The 7983-nt window shown below is 43.8% G+C and overlaps 1 pseudogene; it reads right to left on the bottom strand.

The window, feature by feature from the left end:
* Positions 1-3703: 3703 nt before the first annotated feature.
* On the bottom strand, positions 3704-4596 carry LOC122893632 (annotated as a pseudogene).
* Positions 4597-7983: the final 3387 nt, after the last annotated feature.

The raw sequence follows: 7983 nt of genomic DNA, 5'->3' as shown, positions 1-7983 counted from the left end.
TCTCAATAGAGTAACTGCCACAACAACAAGAAAGAGAACATCTAACAAGCAACTCTTTTGCCACCAGCCCCCTCCACCTTCCAGAGAAAGCCACATCACACTGTCTTCTCCCAAATCTGGCTCTCATATATCTCATTCTGGAGTGAGGCAGACTCTTTCATCATGAGAAACCAACTATAGTGATTCCACAGAGACACAAGGCTTTTTTATTTTTGCTACAAAAGGAGATAAAATTGTCTCTCCCCCACGGCTCACCAGTTCATGCTATCCATCAGTGGGTGAGCAAAATTCCAAATGGACCAGTTCCTTCAGAGCTAGGACAAACATGTCTCTAAGTAGTAAATCTGTAGTTTTGAAATTAGTGCTGATTTTGTATTACAGAGGCTATTCCCACTGCTATGAAAGGAAAAGAGAGAAAACAGAGATAGATTTAAGCAAGTCTGCATTGTTACTGAGTCCATTTTTTTTAAAGCAGATCAGAATGCAATCTCTAGAACAAAATCAAACTAAAATCATAGGATATTGCTAAAAGTTGAAAAACTCTAATCCATTCCTTTTTTTTTTTCCTCTTTAGAGAGAGAGAGGAGAGAATGAGCACAGGAGAGGGGGCTGTACAGGAAGAGGGAAAGAGAGAATCTTGAGCAGGCTCAACACCCAGTACAGAGCCAGCGGCAAGACTCAATCTCATAACCCTGAGATCATGACTTGGGCCAAAATCCAGAGTTGGACACTTAAGTCACTGAGCCACCCAGGCACCCCTAATCCATTTCTTTTTCTTCCTCATGTTACTCCTGCAAAAGCAAGATTTAATCTGGTGGATTTTTATAGTAATATTGGCTGTGTGGTATGCCACGGAATAGGGTGTGTGTGTAAAAAAGAGAAAGAGAATAAAGGAAAGGAAGCTATCAAAACTACACTTATGAATGGGAGGCATAGTCTGTACATAACTACCCTGAAACTTGTGAAGCCTCTAAAGAATATATTCTCATTTCTATCACAACAAATGAGATGAATGATTTGGCATTTGAACTGCAGATAAGGCAATAACATTCTATGTCCCATAAAATAATGTGAAGTTCTTCTTTTTCAAAACATCTGACATTATGTTTTTATCTTGTCATTGTTCTACAAAATGTCAAGCAAATTCCAATTACATATTAAGCTTTCAATAATAATATTCATTAAGATTGGACTATGTGTGAACTAAATCAGGAAGAAAAGTAATATAAAAATATAACTTCTTGGGCGCCTGGGTGGCTCAGTGGGTTGGGCCTCTGCCTTCAGCTCAGGTCATGATCCCAGGGTCCTGGGATCAAGCCCCTTGTTGGGCTCTCTGCTCAGCAGGGAGCCTGCTTTTCCCCTCCCCCTCTCTGCCTACCTCTCTGCCTACTTGTGATCTCTGTCTGTCAAATAAATAAAATCTTTAAATATATGTATATATATAACTTCTTGCATTGTCCATATTATACAATTAAGGATCAAGTTTTTAAAATCAGCTTCAGTGAGGATGTGATGGCTGGAGCTCTAGCAGGCATTCTGGGCAACATGGGCAAGGTCCACGACCTATAAAGGGAGAACCAGAGACCTAGAAGTTGTTTGGGTAGGTCCCTGATTTCATAATCATCATACCATTCCTGGAATGTCTACCCCCTAGACTTATTTCAGATAAGAAAAATATATCTCATTTTTAAAATCAAATCCCCATTATGCAGGCCTTCGTTTGTTAATGTGTTGTCTAAGATTTCTGATTGTCTGCTTTTTTTAAATTACCTATCCATTTAACACCAACTACACCTACAAGCAAGAAGTAAAGATGAAGTGAAAAACCATAGTTAATAAATCAAGGTAATCTTCATGTGGTTCCAAAAGGATAAAAAGATATTCTCCCTTCTACCCTTGTGTCCCAGACAACCAATTTCTACCCTTCATATCAGTACATAAAGGTCTGAAATAGGTGCTCTGATCATCATTCCCAGAGTGTTTGGAGTAGGGGGAGTGGACGTCCCCAATAAGCAATGTTCAGGACACCGACTGAGTGTCCTACCATTCAGCTCAATTCTGACACTATGTACCAGAAGAGTTCAGTCCTACAAGACTGCCTCCCCCACCCCACACCACGTCAGACACCAACCACAGGTGATCTCCTGATCGCCTGTGCTTCTGACCAAAAACTACAGATTGGGGGTTCCAAAAGTCCCCTTCCTTGGACTCATATGCCAATTAATTTTTTTTAAAGGTTTTGCTTATTTACTTGACGGGGGTGGGGGGGGAGAGGGAGAGAGAGTTAACAGCAAGATAGGAAACACAAGCAGGGGGAGTGGGAGAGGAAGAAGCAGGCTTCCTGCTGAGCAGAGAGCCGAATGCAAGGCTAGATCCCAGGACCCCAGGATCAAGACCTAAGATGAAGGCAGCCACTTAACAACTGAGCCACCCAGGCGCCCCTCAGATGCCACTTACAAGTCCAGGTTTTTACCTATACTTCTGGCTTAACTGGCTATAAGTCAGACATTCCCAAACACCCTCCTTCCTTGAGTAAGATTAATTTGCTACAATGACTCACAGAACTCACAAAACATTTTACTTACTAGATCCTTGGTTTATTAAAGGAAGATATAACTCAGGAACAGCCAAATGGAAGAAATGCTCATGGAAAAATATGTGGGAAGGGGCGCAGAGCTTTCACGCCCTCTTGTAGGCACACTACTCTCCCCTCATCTCCACGTGCTCGCCAGCCAAAAAGCTCTCTAAAGCCCCAGACTTCGGAATTTTTATGAAGGCTTCATTCCAGTCACAACTGATCATATCATTGACCACTGGCAGTTGATTCAACCTCCAGCCCCTCCTTCTCTCTTTCCTGGAGGTCAGGAAAGTGGGACTAAAAGTCTAATCTCTCTTTTTTTTTTTTCCTAATAGAAAACCTAGATCTCTTTGTTAAACTGTTACAAAGACAAAACAGTTATCATTGAAGTACTCTGAGGACTCCATCTCAATTTTACTTGTTGTTATGGAAACTGGCCAAAGAGGTTACAAATTAGAGGATATAACTTAAGAGGTTTGTTTTTTTTTAACAGACTGGTGACACATGGTGAAAGGAGTAAGAGCTAGTCAGAAGCATCCGTGTTAGTGGTATTTCATGTGGCTAGGATGTTTCCCAAGAGGCTCCCTAAAGATGCCTGAATGAATTCATCTTGGTTCTCAATTAGTAAAAAGACCCTTACTACCCCTGTGAAGAAGCAGCAGAGGCCAGGATTTCCCTGAGATCTCTTTGTTTTCTTCTTAAGGGGTCAGGGGTTCTTTAGGCTCTAAAAGGGTATAACTTACCTCCTCCCTCCATCCCTCCCATCCAGTCTACCTAGGCCTTCAAGTGCCTGCACATTCTCAGCACATAGGCATACCAGATTAGAGAAGATGCATAGAATGAAGGTGGGAACTAAAGGCCTACTCAGAGGGGACCCATACACAGAAAGTTTTAGGGTAGATGATAAACTACAAATACCCTCTTGGTTAAATTAATTCACCTTTGTTATTAATAAAGGTCATAGTTTCTACTGCTGGTGACAACTTTTTATCTCAGTATATTCTGTCTGATTCAGGTAAATTTTGGAGAAGGAAAAAAACTTTCATCAACACCCACTCCACAGTAGAAGAGACACCAAATTCTTTCCTAGTTATGAGCAGAATCTGACAGCAGCATAAATCATTCTCAGTGATCACAATCTGCATCCTCAAACTGCCCAACAACTGTTGGTGTGGTGTCTGCCTCCATCCCATCTTCATAATCTCTTACTGAATCTTCTGTCCAGACTTCAGCCATGTTATATTGGCTGTGCACAGACTGAGAAAGCATTTCTTCTAACCTCTCCAATGTGGCTTGGCCTTCTGCTGTTGAATGGGATGGACAATCCTTCTTCAAAGGAATAAATTGTAGGGATGTCTCCCTGTCCCTTGTTCATTAGCTCCCACAACATATTCTTCTCCAACATAATCATCTGAATCTTTGTCCCCAGGATCAGGATGCAAAGCCTGGCATTCACACATTTCAGGGAACATTACCTCCAAATCTGATTATCACTAGGCACAAATCTAAATTCAGCAACAGGGCGCCTGGGTGGCTCAGTGGGTTAAGCCGCTGCCTTCGGCTCAGGTCATGATCTCAGGGTCCTGGGGTCGAGGCCCACATCGGGCTCTCTGCTCAGCAGGGAGCCTGCTTCCTCCTCTCTCTCTGCCTGCCTCTCTGCCTGCTTGTGATCTCTCTGTCAAATAAATAAATAAAATCTTTAAAAAAAAAAATAAATTCAGCAACAGATTCTTTGGATTCTTCTCCAAATTTGGCATTCACCATCACATACAAACATTCTCGGGGATAGGTATTTAGGTCCCTGGACAACACATGCAAGCCAATGGTGGGGTATTCTAGTGAGAATCCCAATCCAGAGCCATCTAACCAGGACAGGTGGCTCTCAGCAATGTAAAGGGTGCCTGTGCTGAGGCCCTTGCCTTTCAGCACAGCGTAGGTCTCTGGCAGCTGCCGCCGACCCCCTCAACCTACCCAGGTGGCTACAAACTTTGGAGGAAACTTGTTGCAGCAGGGAGCATGGAGGCACAGGCAGGGTAGTTCCAACCCCTCTTCTCAAGGTGTTGGCTGCCCTGGCAACCAGCCTACAAACTCTGAGGGTGGGGCGGTGGGGTCTAAAATTCGTCTCATTAGCATAACAAAAGTCACACACACACACACACACACACACACACAGAGGTCACCACTCAAAACTTCAGAAATTCCAATAAACTCCAAACACTCTACGCCAAAAATGAGAATAAAAACCAATATATATTTTTATTATAAATCACATTATCATAGATCTTCATTTTTATGGCTATAGTGTGTTTTTTTGTATGGATGTTCACTAATTTTTTAAATCTGTCTTACTGAGGGATATTTAGGTTATTGCCAATTCTTTGCCACCACAAAAATTCCACAATAAATGACCTTGTACTTGTTAAATGTGTGCATGTAGCTAAAGAATAAATTCTTAGAAATAGGGAAGCTGGTTCAAAGGATATAGACATTTGTACTTCTCATAGATATTGTGAAACTGCCCTTCAAAGGCAATAGAAAAATTTGTATTTTTACCAGTACCCGAGAGGCATGCCTGAATTTTTTACATTCTCAAAAGTATTAACCAATTTCTAGATCTTTAGAAATCTGACAGGTGAGGGGCACTGGTTGACTTGGTCAGTGGAGCATATACCTCTTGAACTTAGGGCTGTGAGTTCTAGCTCTATGTTGGGTGAAGAGATTACTTAAATACATAAATTGGACCTCTACAGCAGCATGAACCCTGACAACAAGTATCCATCCTCTCCACTACTCCTTGCCTGCAGTCACCGCTTACCTTACTAAATACCACAAGTCCTCATCTACTGTGTCCATTATAGAAACGCAGAAGGTACCTGGTTGGCTCAGTGAGTTAAAGCCTCTGCCTTCGGCTCAGGTCATAGTCTCAGGGTCCTGGGATGGAGCCCCGCATCGGGCTCTCTGCTCGGCAGGGAGCCTCCTTCCTCCCTCTCCCTCTGCCTGCCTCTGCCTACTTGTGATCTCTCACTGACAAATAAATAAAATCTTAAAAGAAAAAAAAAAGAAATGCATAAGAGATTGATGTCAAACATTCTGGTTAAAACTCCTAACTTTTTTGAACTTTAAGATATTTTCCCTAATCTTCTCGTAGCTCTCTTATTCTCCAGAATTTGTCAAAAATTTCAAATAAATAAAAAAAAATGTGTCTCCTCAGCCTCCAGCAGCACAATCACCTAGCTGAGAAAGCTACAAGGAAGTTGACTCACCACCAGCCAGGCCAGCAGCCAAGCAAACTCGATGCCAAATCCTATCCCAAGTGGGCACAAGCAAGCACCACACTTTTAAAGGCACTCAGCTCAGCATTTTCTATGTTTTGTGGGAAATGATTTTTCATAATCACTACTTACAAATCCTTGGCTTTAAAACAAAGAATGAAAAACTGAATGAGCATAAAGCTGGGCATTTCAGGCCTTCTAGATCTGGCTGGAAATATCCACCCAGCATTTCTTTATCCTCTCTCCCCTCCTACCAATGGCTACAGAGGTGCATGACCTCCTAGGGAGGAAGAAGGCCCATGGTGGAGGAACTGCGGGATCCTGAATGACCACGGAGAGGAGTTCAACCTCCCAACAGCCACTCAGCACCATCCTTTGGGTAGATCTTCGATGATACACTACTAAAATTACGGGAGTAATTTGTAACACAATGTAACATAGCTGCCAAATGCTGAAATCACTGAGTTAACTTAAATAGTTATCACTCAGTACATTTAAAACTCCAAAGAGGTGCCCTGCTGGCTTAGTCAGTAGGGCATGTGGCTGTTCATCTCAGGGTCTGAATTTGAGTCCCACAACAGGCATGGACTTTACTTATAAAACAAAAGTATTTACAAACAATCAAAGTCAGTTAGGCTCTAACAATTGAGCTGATCAGTGGTGGGATAGATCCTCTCACCTGTTTATTCAGCCACTTTGCCCTGAGCACTCAGCGCCAATGCTGCTAAGCCAAACAGGTCCTCCCTCTAGGGGCTCAGGGTCTAGAGAGGAAGATGGACAAAACATGAAAACAAAAACGTGAATGAAAAGAGCTATTGCTCCACAGAAAAAGAACAAGGTGCTACAACTGGGTCCTGAACTCCCAACAAGTGAGGAGTCTGAAAAGACAGTGTTGAGGCCACAGGGAGATTTCGTGCAGCACGAGAGAGAGGAGCCAGCCCTGCACCAATCCCAGTCTATGTAGCTCTGCAGAGAGCACCAAGGTGCAAATGATTGTTGGGAGACTGAACTTGATGTTGCCAGAGTTACCAGAGGGGCAGACTCAGGGGTTAGACAGGGGCCAGGGTGGTTGGAGGAAGCTGAGGAGAACAGGGTAGGGGGGAAGGGACAAGGTTGGGGCAGCTCAATAGTCTCAGTGCCCTGCTCCTCCTGCTATGAGACTCCATCTTCCCACACTCAGTGGCTTAACCCACAAACACTGTCTCACCGTCTCAAGGAACCAGGAATCCAGCAGGGCTTAGCTGAGGGATCCTGCAAGAGCCTCTCAAGACTTTGGGGCTGTTGTCAATCCCAAAATAGGGCCTGCTTCATAGAGAACCTCAGCTCACTCAGGAGTGTTGGCAGGCTCCTAACGAAAGCCTGAGTTCCTCTCTGTCTGTCATTGTCCCTCAAGGGCCAGGCCACATGCACATGTCTGTGTCATGGTTCCACACAAGGGCTTGTTCTCCAGTGTGGGGATATGACAGAGGACACGGGTCAGAGTGAACACGTGGCTGGGCAATGAGTTATTCAAATCAAATCTCAGAAGGGACCTGGGGAAATATTACCATCTTTTGTGGCATGAAGTGAATCACTAAGTCCAGGCCACACTCCAGGGGAGGGAGTTACACAAGGATGTGTCCATGTGAGTTGGGAATCACAGGGAGAAACAGGGGAGAAGGGGAAGACCCCAGCAGGGTCAGTGCCTTGTCCCGAATCACAGACTGGTAAGAAGTCAGAACCAGGAATGAACCTCAGAGCTGGGGCCATGGCTGTGCCTAGCTATTCACTGGGAGCTCTGAAAAAGGTGGTGGTTTATAACTGGTTGTAGACATGGAGGTGGTATGGGGGCGAGGATAAGCATCGACATCCTAGACAGTATGGAGGCCAAGAAAAACAAGGCTGAACCCACCTCAGCACTAGCCAGGTCTAGCCTCGACATAAATGCAGCCATCTTGGCCCCAGCAGCCATCTTAGGTCTCTATGAACAGTAAATGACCCCTGGTTCCAGAAAGACTGACCTAAGGTTTTGCAAACAAGACGCCATACCAAAAACCTTAGGAATAGGATAGCTTATGGGTTAATAAATCATGTCAGAAATAGGATAGCTTAACACTGTAATAAATCACAAGAACATAGGGATGGCGATCGTGG

Source organism: Neovison vison, chromosome 13 (genome assembly GCF_020171115.1).
Source record: "Neovison vison isolate M4711 chromosome 13, ASM_NN_V1, whole genome shotgun sequence".
Classification (NCBI taxonomy): Eukaryota; Metazoa; Chordata; class Mammalia; order Carnivora; family Mustelidae; genus Neogale; species Neogale vison.
Note: the sequence above shows the minus strand (reverse complement) of the source record. Positions and strands in the feature narration are given on the sequence as shown.